Source organism: Cyprinus carpio, chromosome B13 (genome assembly GCF_018340385.1).
Source record: "Cyprinus carpio isolate SPL01 chromosome B13, ASM1834038v1, whole genome shotgun sequence".
NCBI lineage: Eukaryota > Metazoa > Chordata > Actinopteri > Cypriniformes > Cyprinidae > Cyprinus > Cyprinus carpio.
In genome coordinates this window covers 14,703,844-14,716,601 of record NC_056609.1, presented here as the reverse complement: position 1 = coordinate 14,716,601, position 12,758 = coordinate 14,703,844, and positions in this window count along the sequence as shown.

Genomic DNA, 12,758 nt, shown 5'->3' with positions numbered 1-12,758 from the left:
TACATCTAACGCATCTATCACATACAGTTGAATAGGATTATACCAATGTACCATAATAATTGCTATTAACTCTTTCCCCGCCAAACACTGAATTTTCCTTTATTCATGAGACGCTTCCCTGCCAAATACTGAATTAAGTATGCTTAAAAAATGAAGTTACATGCTAGAGGGCATTATTACGCATCTCTTGAATGAGTCTACAAAGTGCCAATCGAAAACACAGACCAGGAAGATGCAGAAACGAGCGATCTCATATGTAAGCATATGCATATGAAAAATTATAAGATCATCAACACTAACTGCACATAAATGAAAACTGCCTGATGTTACAGAGTGAAATGTCAATCCAGAAATTGGTAAAGGCCTTCATTCAAGTGTTGATAAAAAAAAAAAAAAAAAAAAAAAAGAATAAAACAAATATAAAACAGATTTTAGGTTTGAAAGTAGAGGATCTGATCTTTATTTTGATGTATTGAATGTTCAGATATTCATACAATAAAATATTCTGGGTGCCATTAAAATTTTAGTGAAAATCAGCAAAAACGCTGGCGGTGGCTAGCAACTTTTTTCAATAACACTGGAGGGGAAAGAGTTAAAATCCAAAGAGAAAGAATGTTCTTTTTTTTTCATCGATGAATTTTGATTATTAGTTAACATAAAAAAGTAAATCTTAAAGGAAAATAAATACTTTTAAAATAAAAACAATACCTGAACACGAACAATAGAAATATTTGATTTGTTTTGTCATGTCAGTGTGACCATTAACGGACATCAGTGTTGTTAAACTATTGAAATTGAAATGTTAATTAAAAAACTTAAGTAAATATTTTACTTAAAACAATTTGTGAATAGTATGTAAACAAGCATTCCATTAAGGGTATGTGTGTGTGTTTGTGTTATATTTATTATTGAAAGGATATATTGATCAAATAATAACAAACATATTAAAACAAAGCTGCAGTGTGTGTCAGACAGGGCTTTTTTTTATCAAGCATGTACTTTATCACCACTGCAATATATATATATATATATCATCCAACACTAATATATCGATGGGTGATATATATCGTAGTGATGCTAAAAAGTGTATCTGTTGTTTGCTAGGACAGACACTGCTGTTCATCCAAAGATACCTCTCTATATAGAAAGATTCCTCTCTAGAGGAATAAATAATATTAGGTAATAGTGTATACAGCAGTCCTGCAAAAAAAAAAAAAAAAAGCGAAGTGACACAAACAGTGAAAAGTGTACAGTAGTGCGACTTAATATTAATACCCTTGGGAAGCTATAGCCTATAGCCTAAATTATATAGCTTAACTAAAGTCAGATACGCTGCTTGCCCTGCCTACACTCATAAAGAGGGTTCCAAATGTCTGGGACCACTAGTGAAAAATATTTCTATTTTGCATTCATTTAATTTATTTTCTCAGCATATTATGCATTATATTCACACTGCAAATAAATCATCTGGATTAATTCATTTAGCAACAATATATCAGCTCCATTGGAATACATGCTTGATCAATCAAATTAGTGGTTTCCTAATTAAATTTCCTGTTTGCCCTGCAAAAACTCTACTATAGTCCACTAGTGATATATTTGCATTCTTCTATTTTTTATATATTTTTTTTTTCATTACAAAATTATATTAGTCTGACAATTTGATTAAATAGCTGGAATGTGAATTTGAGGTTTGAGACAATCCAAAGAGCATCTCGTGCTTCAGTAGAAGCAAGAACATCCAACCATCTGTACAAAGTGTCACATGGTCAATGTTACATATTTACTCATTTGATTAGTGACCTAGAAATAGTTCAGAATCTGACATACAGCATCTCGTAACATTTATTTACTGTATCTTAGTTTTCAAAATCTTAAAACTTTATTAATTTGGGATTAAATTATATTTTGAATCCCACATTTTATATCCGTAGAACAGTCACAAGTTATGCAAATTACGCCTAAATGTTAAAACAACAGGCTTCACACTGCACTGCTCTGTCTTCACATCTCTCTCTCTCTCTCTCTTTGTCTGTAACTCTCCCTCCTTCCAGCTCTGGAACACGGATGAATATAGAGAAAGAGGGGACTCTCAAGGTCAATGCTGCTCCAGGGGAACTCTGGTTCACAGTTACATCAGCTCTGCAGCATCATTCTACACTATCACTTTATTCCTGCCTGCATCTATTTTTTTTTTTATAAGAAAATCTGACAGCAGAAGCAAGAAATCCTCATTCTTCATGAGTATAGTGTTCCACAGAATGTTGCTTCAACAATGATCTACAGCTGTTATGATCAATAGATCTTGATGCTACACAACTCGGACTTTATTACACACAAAGTGAAGTGAAGTGATTACTTTGACCACTGCTATAGCAATGGACAGCAATGGCTGCAATAAGCTCAATACTTTGTCTCAAATTTGTGAAGAAGTGGGTCTCTGATTTAATGACTGGGTCAATGATGTGACACAATCTATTTATTTTTTAAGTTTTTATATATATACATACATATGTTTATATGTGTATGTCTCTTTTGCTCAGTAAAATCACAGTAAAATCAATAATATTATGAAATATTATTACAATTTAAAATAACTGTTTTCTATTTTAATATATTTTAAAATGTAGTTTATTCCTGTGTCCAGGCAAAGCTGAATTTTCAGTGTCAAATGATCCTTCAGAAATCATTCTAATGTGCTGATTTGATGCTCAAGAAACATTATTATCAATGCTAAAAACAGTTGTACCGCTTAATGTATTTGTGGAAGCTGTGATTTTTTTTTTTTTTTCAGGATTCTTTGATGAATAAAAAGTTCAAAATAGCAATTCAAATAGTCAATTCAGTGCATCCTTGCTAAATAAAAATATTAATTTCTTACCTATTAGGGCAGACAAGTAAATAAATTTTTAATGTAATTAATTACAACTAATCAAATATCAATTTGGGCTGAGAAATTACATCCCAAAATATAGAAAAAAAAAATGGATATTGAAATCAGAAGATTTTGATTTTAAATCACCAGTAGGTAGCGGCAAGTCACTGTCTTAGTAGGTGAGTCATTCGATAATTCAACCAATTTGTTCAAATGGATGATTAATTAAAAAACGAAGCATATGACTCTCTTTATGAACTGATTACTAAATGATTTGCACTTTTAAAGTCTGAACACTGTTAAATACTTTTTTCAATCTTGCCACAAACAACTTTTTGTAAACAGTGTCATTATTATACCTTCTGGCGTCTAGAACACAACTCCAATTTTCAGCCTTTTTCAGGGTTTATTTTAACGTTACACTAATTAAGCCCAAATGTCAGAACAATAGGCTTCTGTCCACTTTGCTAGTGGGGAATTGGTGCACTTTCTCTGTCTCACTCTCTTCCCCTGTCTCTTTTTGTCTCCCTTCACCCAACTCTCCATGGCACTTTGATTTATGTAGGAAGGACTCTCAAGGTCAATTCTGTCCCAAGGGAGCACCGAGAGGTTCATAGTTACATCATGCCGAAAGGATCGTTCTGCACTATCACTCATTTCCTGCCTGAGGACTATTTTTGTTGTGGGAATTGATTAACTGGGCAAATTTGATAAGAAATCCAGACAGAGCAGAAGCAAAAAGGGCTCATACTGTGAGGCGCTGATCCATAGAATGTTATTCCTGCAAAGATCTGAAGACATTAACTCTTTGCTGGTTTTTTTCAGGGTTTAGAATATGCTAAGTCATTGAAATGAAGAGGAGCAAATTCCAGTCTAGTATATACCAGTCTAGACAAATCGCATAAGGGTTTCACTACAAACTGAAAGACTCAATCTAAACTGGTTTTGCTTCAGCAGCCAGATTTAACATGGGTCAACACGGTCTTGCAGCACCAACCTTTTCTTTATTTTTATTTAGTATTGTTTTCTCTCTGCTGTACATGGTCACAGCTCACAAGTACAACCATTGACATGGCAGTGTAAATGGTTACACTGTTCCCAACACACCAAATCCAATGTTATTAAGATTACAGATGATTTAATGAGCTCATCCACAGGGCAATCAATGTTATTAAAGTTAAAGGTATTGATGTATTCAAAGGTCTTGCAAATGAAGTTATCAATTAATGAATGTCAATGACGACTGAATGACAATTACCAATTATTATTTTATTGGCTGACTATGAGAGTAAAGGTCGTCTTTAAGAAAAAAGAAAAAAAAAATACATAAATTAACCAAAACAACTAAATATGTGCACATCATGTGAGAAGATCATATTATGAAGTTGCTGTTGTTTTCTATAAAACCAACCTTGTGACTGAGAATCCCATAACAATTTTTTCATTTCATTGATATTATCAGTAATAAAATGTTGGTAAGCTGGACCTGAGGACTTTATTGATCACTGCTGCTATTTGTGCAGCTGTGCCTAAACTCAGGGTCTTTGCAATCTCCACAGCAGGAGCCAATTCTTTATTGCTAGACAATGCCTATAAATAGACCTAACTATAAGCAGTTAGCTCAGGAACCACTGATATCATCCATGCTTCAACAGTAATGCATCAGTACCCACACCATAGGAGACACAGTTTGAGGTTTGCTAATATGAATCGGTGCATCACAATGCATTGTTCTGAGAATAAATTTTCAATGCAGTGATTACCAAATGTAACAATTGGCTGAATTGATTGAATTAGATAACTAAGTTACTAAATAAAAAAAAATTATTTATTAATTTCTCATGTAATATGCAGTTCTTGACCTAGTTTCAATTCATCAAACCTACATCTCCAAACACAAAGACACTGATTGTCCCTACATCTGTGTCCAGCATTTTATTTCAAAATAATTATGAATCCAAAAATTCATAATTATTAAAATAAAATCAAGTTGAATCAAATTGAATTATGACTAAATTTCTGATTTTATGAGGCACTGCATAATTTAGATAAGAATCACATACACTCTAATGTTCACAGGTTTGGAGTCAGTAAGATTGCATTAACTGTCTGACTGTTCATGTTCTATTACATGTGTAAATATATTCTTATGTACCTTTACACATACGTAATGAATGTGAATTTGATATATCAGGTAAAACAGTTCTACAAATGCAGAGTAACAAGCTAAAATAACATTTCTTTCTCTCTAAGCAGGTGTGGTGTGTGTTGAGGTGTTGAGCAGATGAAAGTGTGAAGGCAGGTGAAACATTGTGAAGACAGACACAGACAGACTGTCTCCCTCAGGTCAGAGAGGAGAAACAGAGTCTTTCAAAAACACCAGCAAAGCTCAGACTGTGAATAAACTCAATAAGGGAAGATGGATAACTCCCAGAGCCATCAAGGGCCCCACACATTGCAAGTGAAGTAAGAGGTCACAACCAGAGAGGGAACAGGTATGGATCTGAGTTCAATCCAGTAACAAGGAAACTATTATCTGTCATTATACTCACCTCTATCGGAAACCCCTCAAGAGCAGATCTCATGGATCTGTGAAGGATATGCATGTGGGTGGGTGGGTGGATTTGCGTGTGTGGAAATATCTGCATGTGAGGATGCATATGTAGTTTCAATAAAACATTTTTCATCTTCTTGGTAAGAGGCCAGAGTCCTAATGCAGAGCCAAGAAGAGGCTTTTTTATTCACTTGGCACTTGCTGCAGGTGACAGAGGTCTTGGTAATGCGAAGACATGTTCTTCCCTCACTGATCACAGCATGGAACACAGAGCTCCCTTCTCCACAATCTCTTTCACACATTTTTTGATGGAAAAAAATGTAACTGGGGCACACTTTTTACTGCCAGACATTCTGGACAGCTAAGAGCAAGGTCAGGACCAGCCCTCGCTGACTTAGTGAAGTTTAATGCATTCAGTACAATACATTCTACATCAAACTGAACACTGATATAATGCTGAAGCACACTTATTATTATACTAATATCTGTTGTCTCTCACAGTACCAAGATTTCATGCTACTGATCTATTTGCTTTATCTAAACATATATCCATCTGTCTGTCTATCTATTAAGGCTGCACAATTAATCAAATGATCTTGTCAGTAAAGCCGGTTCTGTGATTAGTAGTAAATCTCCATCACCTGCTTTCAGATGAAGCAGTTTTTACTACACAGAGCAGATGATATAATCATACAATTATGAAATCTAAGAAATCATTTTTGATAATGAAAGCTGTTTGCGTAGCTTCTCAGTGAACTACGACTGTGTAGTAAATGCTGCTCCTTCTGAAAGCATGTGAAAATACCACATTTAATAACACGTTTTTACTCCGAACTCACTTCATAACATCAGCCGAGTGTTTGAAATAAATCCTTCTGTGAGATGATGTGGCTTCTTAAACAGAATAAGGCACGCAACATATTTCATAGTATTCTAAGCAGTGATAAAGGCTATGTCGATTAGCATTGCATTATTACAATTGAAAGATATAATAATATTAAAGATATCAGATAAACCATATATTGCAGTAGTCGTGTAGGTTTCTTCTGTGGGGCGTATTTGGAGTTTCCACGCGAGAGTTCCCTCTGGCCTTCAGATGGAGATTTACTGCTGATCACAGAACTGTGCTTCACTGAAAGATACGCATGACAATCGCAGTTTCTGTCTAATCGCGATTTTCGATTTCATTTCGATTTATCATGCAGCCCTACTATCTATCTATCTATCTATCTATCTATCTATCTATCTATCTATCTACATACATACATACATGAGTGCTGTCAAAACAATTAAAGGTGGGGTATGTATTTTTTCAAAAACACTTTAGAAAACTGAGTCGGGGTGAGTACCAAAACAAACTTGTAGCCAATCAGCAGTAAGGGCCGTGTCTACTCATGATGTGGAGGAGAGAGCGCTCAGTGCACAGGATGGACATTAGCTGAGCGGAGCAACATCAGAAAGATAGAGATTGCAGATAAAAAAACAAAAGTGGAAAACATCAGCGGAACAAAAGAAGGCTTACGATAAGACAAGAAGTAGGACCTGTGGAAATTTCGGATCAGCTTTCCAGCACTGGAGAGAACTCAAGGAGCGGGAAGGCCTACGATCGGACGCAGAGGTTGTTTTTTTTTTTCTCGATATGTGAGTAACATTGGTTTTGCTTTGTTTCACAGAACTAATATATGCTGGCCTTTGCTTGAATATGTTCATGTGTCATGTTCGTATTGTCATTCCCTTCAGCTATAAAGACACATTCATTTCCACTCCCTATAAGCCTGGAGCGTCTAAACCTCCTCCACTGTCTGTTTCAAGCTTCAGCTCCCAAAGTGTATCCTAAAAGTTAGATAAAATGTTTTATACAGTAGATTATAATACAGCAGATTCCAAACTAATCGTTGCCTTGGTTGCGTACGTATGTGTGGGGCAGTGCTATCAAAACCCCACCTTTAATCATGATTAATTGCATCCAAAAATAAAAGTTTGTTTACATTATATATATATATATATATATATATATATATATATAATATATATATATATATATATAGATATATATATGTAAACATAAATTTACTGTATAAATATAATATATATACAGTAGTTCATATGTGTGTGTATATATATATATATATATATATATATATATATATATATATATACACACACACACACACGCACACACACACGCACTTACACATACATTTTATTTGAAGTGACAACAAGTATTTCTCAATTAAGTAACTCAAGTGTTGTAATAATCTATTTCCGTTTTAGTATTTAGCATTGACCAAAGTACTGTTACTTTTCAACATCCCTGCTCTGTAGACAATGTTCTGCTTTATTCAAACATTTTGTTTGTGTATGTTTGGGCACAGCAAATAGTCCATGTTCTCCAGAGACACTTAGCCTGGGTGGTGGGCACAAGTTCAAACCCAATTCGTTTGGCCTGACACCGGACTCTAAATGTTGAGGATCTTTCCATCTGTGCACTCTGTATCATGTATCCTGTATCTAACAGTGTGGTGAAAATCTCTGCTGAAAACTATTTGGACAGTGTGACAAACAATTGTTTTTAAAACCTGGTCTTTGACGTCCCCCAACGCTACACATTGTAAATATTTGATCCATTCACCCCATTCACACTGACAGATTTTATTACTGGAAATCACCAGGTTGCTGTAAAGTTTGTTGCTAGTGGGCATTCATGCTGCTGCAAGTCCTGACTTTATTGGAGGGCTACACATATGGCCATAGTCAAAATCACAAATACTGGTCGAATGTATTCCATTCTAATCTGACAAGCAATCAGTTTTTCTTGCACTAAAAACAAACATTCGGCAGGCAAAAGCATTTGAATATAAACTGCAGCAGTGTGCAATGCATCATATCATAACAAGACAAACTATTATCAATACATTACTCAAACTCACTCAGAATTTCTGACATGGTTATACACACACCATTTCTTCATACAGTCAGATACAAATCATATAGAACTGTGAAATAATTCACACTAATAACATGTCCTCCATCTTTCTGATACTTGACTACAACATCTGACAGGAGACAGATCATGTGAGCTCTAGTATCTTCACTCCTATTGGTAATCGCCAAAATCGCATCACTGCTCATTTGCATAGTTAATCAAGTTAATCTTTTCTCATCATTACATAAGCCATGGTCGCTCATAGCGAAGAAAAACACCAAATTTAAATGAAAATAAATTACTTCATATGACAAATGAGTCACTTCATGTCAGTGTGAATGGCCCTTTGAAACAAATAGTTCCAATTCTAATTCTGATTACTGAGTTGTACTTTGAGTAGTTTGACTCAAATTACTTTCTAAACACCCAATTCAACTCATCATCTCATTAGCTTAACTCTTGATCTCATCTGGGTGTCAAATAAAGGGCACATCTAACATGAGCAGTCTTAGGGGACACCTTGGACCAGGACAAAGAAACAGTGGCATGGACTGAGAAAAAGTAGCAGTGCATTGTGGGAAACAATCTGAGTGTCCTGGATATAGTTTTACCTCTACTGCTATAAGCAGTGTTGTTTCTCTCGTGTCAGTCCAGGTTAGTTTTTAATGCAGAGTCCCTTTTGTCTGTATCACCTTTCCACTCATCCTCAAACCCCACTAATGAGGCAGATTACATAAGAGCACAAGTGTCTGAATGCAAATGACATGCTAAACAAATGTAAACAATAATGAACACCCAGGTTGGGATGGAAACAGATTCATTATCATGTTCTCTGCCTTAAGGATTGTAGATGACAAGGCCTGCTTCTGTAGGAGTTGTGCATATGCAATGATTAAGGAAATTATTGTCTAGTTTTCCAGTGTAAAATATCTAAATGTCTTTAAATGGGTGGTTTACTAGGTTTTTTCTAGGCTTGATTGTGTTTATGGGCTGCAGTCTAATGTGTGTTAAAGGGATAGTTCATCCAAAAATGAAAATTCTGTCATCATTTACTCACCCTCGGGCTTATGTTTTTTTGTTTGTTGTTGTCTCATACTTTTATATATGTTGTTACTTGTAAATGCTATTGCTTATGTTGACTTTTAATATACGGTTTTATCCTGATTAAAGCTTTAATACAGCTGAGCTGAGAGAGTGAGAGAGAGAGAGATCATGTGCAGAGCAGGGGGACATGTGGAACAGTATTAAGAACTGCTGCATTAGAACATTGATTTTGAAACTTGTGAATCCATTAGAATCGTTAGAAGACAGAATCGCGATTCATATATGAATAGATTTTTACGTGCACCTCTAGTTTTCTCTTCCTCTTCTCTAAAGCATCACAGCATGGCCTCGCCTCCTTTGCTGCCTTTTCCCAAGGGGGGGGGGGGGTTATCAGGGTTTGTGACGTCACAAACCCAGGAATTAACTCATTGTAGTCCCTACCAGCCATTTTTGTAGGCATTAAACTGCCAGAATTTTAAAAGACAATATCTCCATTTGCATTGAACTTTCAGCTTCGTAACTTTGCAGATATTGTTTATGCTCAAACAGCAACATTACAAACTAACATAAAAAAGTGAAATTGCAATGAACCACCCCTTTAAAACAAGATAATTAAATTTGAATTGAATAGTTTTTTTCTTGCTTTAAAACTGTGATAATTATATTTTCTTGTAATAATTAATAACAAAAAGAACAATTTGCTAGTGGTGTAGGAAAATAATTAATTCAAGATATATTCCCTAAAAACATATCCTTATGTAATATAATAATAACTACTTCTTCAGTAAATGTATTGTGTTCAAAACATCAAGCTTTCTCAAACTTTTTCAAATCAGATTAATTCAGAATATTTCTGAGAAAATATTACCCAAATATATTTTTCTTTATTTCAGGCAAATTTATCTTGTTGGAAGACAAATAGAAAATATATTGTTTATTAATTTGTGTTTCAAAGATGAACAGAAGTCCTATTGGTTTGAAATAACATGATGATGAATAAAATGGCAGAATTATTTTTGGCTGAACTATTCCCTTTAATGAATAAAAACAAGATTAAACAATTTCCCAAATAAAACATTTTTGAGTTTTTGCCTGTGCAAAACAATATTTAAAGGCCACTATATTAACACAACTATAATTATAACATATATGGGAATCTAATAACTGGAGGTGTCAATATAAATAAATTCATTTTAAATTCACAATTCATTTTGTGGTTCCAGAAGTTTCAATAACTTTATGATCATCTGTAGCTACATATTGGTGGAGAATACTGATTGCATATTACATATACATATTGACCAATCAATGTATGTATTTTACAGGATTTTAATTAAGGTGTACTACTACAATAACAGTAATAATAATAAGTCACCCTAGTATAACCCTATATATATAAATATAATATATTATATATATATATATATATATATATTATTTTTTTTTTTTTTTTTTTAATGATATTTTGCAGTTTTATATGTGAGACTTCCTGTGCCAGATCTGCACTTCATCTAAAACAAAATACATCTGTACCATGTACTTTTTCATGTAGGCCTGACATTATCTGGTTCCTTAGAGGGTGTGTGTGTGTGTCATTGTGCTTATCTGCATGCATCAGTGTCAGACAGACGGGCTCTCCTTCGTGAGACCAAGGAGAAGCAATTTTCTTGCATGTTACATCGCAAATCAAAGATCTTCATAGTAATTGAATATGCGCTGGTCCCGATCGTGCAGCTCACTGTAGGGGACTGGGAAGTGGGGGTCTCCTCTGCGTGTGTCTGTGTGAGATAGCGTATGAACAGTAATGAGAGCAGACTCTGAACCGATCATGCTGCTCTCCATTTGGGCTGAGAGATGAAGGAGATTTAACCTCCAAAAAATGAGATTTAAACAAAAGCTTTTCAACTCATCCGCAGAGATGCCTCATGCATTTTTTTTATAACTGTTCACAGAAGAAGAATGTTGTTGCATTATTCATGGGAAAACTACATCTCAGCTGTATCAAGAATATGAAAGACAGTTCTAGGCTGCCTAAGTGTGGCGCCTGCTGTTTGAAAAGTGGCTATTCTTCAGTAAGCAGGCAAAATAAGGGCCACAATGAGATGATGTAAAAAGTAAAAACTTGTCTTGTAACCAACTACGTTGAGATATTATGATTGCGAATGAGGATCCCTTTTTTCCTCTTCATAAACTGGTAACTTGGGACATTCAGATATTCAGATATATTCAAAAATGCATATCCTTCCCTAAAGACCTCAAGTTCTCCTTTCGTGTGATGTAACACCAAGATCAGTCAACCAGTGCATATTGTCGGTTCACGAGGGATCAAAATTTGGAACGGTTACAGTATATTGCCATTGGCAACCAGTGAGAAATGAAGGTTCTGTGCAGAAAGTTCCCTTAAGAACAGCACGACTAGCTCTTGTTCTTCTCCGACATGCTGTCTGTCTTGCTGCGTGGGTCAACATCACATGGCCTGTGGTCGTGCTGGTCTTTTATCAGTCATGTTGGTAGTTCTGTGAGGCTCGAGCATTTGTTTCTGTCTGTCAAGGTTATCTTTGAGTAGGTTTTGAGAGCTTTTACTGTGCTTCAGCTGAAGATAATGACCTTGGAATAGTGTAGGTGTAAGTTTTCCAGACAGTCTGATTTTACATCAGAAAAAAATGTGGTTGCTGTTACATTAACTTGTCCTCTCATCTTCTTTTTACATGTAAAATGCAATGTGCACATGTGCAGTTGTGCGTGTAAGTTTACATGCTGTAGATAATTACTGTTTATGCTGTATACATGTTTACATACTCTTGGTTCTTAATATAGTTTGCTGCCTCCTCAAGCATCATTCAAGCAGACTGTTTACAGTTTTTAGTACTCAACTGCGCCGAGTGCCAAAGGTGAATCTCGACATCACTGAGCCACTGTGGGGAAGACCTCAAATGTGTAGGGCATGCTGGGAAAACAGATACATTACAAGAGCTTGGGTATTCACAGAAGGCTACAGACAGTCACTGATACACCATATTAAGAACAATTAAATGTGATTGAAATGTGACATTCGACAGTCATAATCACTGATGTTAACATACAGAGGAAATGTGTAACGGATGCCTCGCAGATACAAATGGGGTAATTAATATTTTATATTTTGACAAAAGATAATTAACATTAAACTCAGCGAAACCCTAAGAATTGACAGCATTTTTTACAATAGTGCTGTCATAGACAATAGTTATTAATCTTCTGCAATAATAATAATAATATATTTTAGAGAACAGTATCAAAATTACAATAATAACATTTATAAATAAAAATAAATAATAAATGTCTTTTCTTTTTTTTTTTTGCTTTCATAAGTTAAACCA